The following is a 588-nucleotide window of genomic DNA, read 5'->3' on the forward strand; positions in this document are numbered from 1 at the left end:
CTCAGCGGCTCTCAACCGCGCCACACTACTGCCCTTGCAGGGCTCTGGCTTCTCTTGCAGACTCCAGGTTTCACCTCATTTGCTACAAAATCAGACAACGCCACACAAACGTCACTGCCGCACTGGTACCGGGAAATTGCTGCCCCATTTTGTCTATGAAAGTGTAGATTGTCCTGAGCACGCTAGTGCCCCTTTTAAAGCCAGCTGTAAAACTAGGCAGGTCTCTAGAGAAGCTGATGTACCCCCGGAAGGCCCTGCGTGCCCCTGGCTGAGAACCACCGTGCTAGCCTGTCCTGTCCTGTCCTTGCCTTGACTGAGCCGTTAGTCTGGAGACAGAGCTGCGCAGAAGAGCCAGGTGGGGTAAGGCGAATGAGGTAAAATTACCTCAGTGGCTGAGAGACAGAACAAGGCGTAAGAATAAAGGGTCGGGCTCATCATGGCCAGATACGAGCAGCTCTGGGGTCCGGCACTGCCCCAGAGACTCTGCCTTGTTTAACAGCATTATCGGCTATTTGGGAGAGAGGGTGAATGGTGAGACGGCAAAACTTGCAGATTACACAAAATGTCACTTTCGCGGAGCTCCCGCGT

This window comes from Gopherus evgoodei, chromosome 16 (assembly GCF_007399415.2).
Source record: "Gopherus evgoodei ecotype Sinaloan lineage chromosome 16, rGopEvg1_v1.p, whole genome shotgun sequence".
In the NCBI taxonomy this organism is placed as follows: domain Eukaryota; kingdom Metazoa; phylum Chordata; order Testudines; family Testudinidae; genus Gopherus; species Gopherus evgoodei.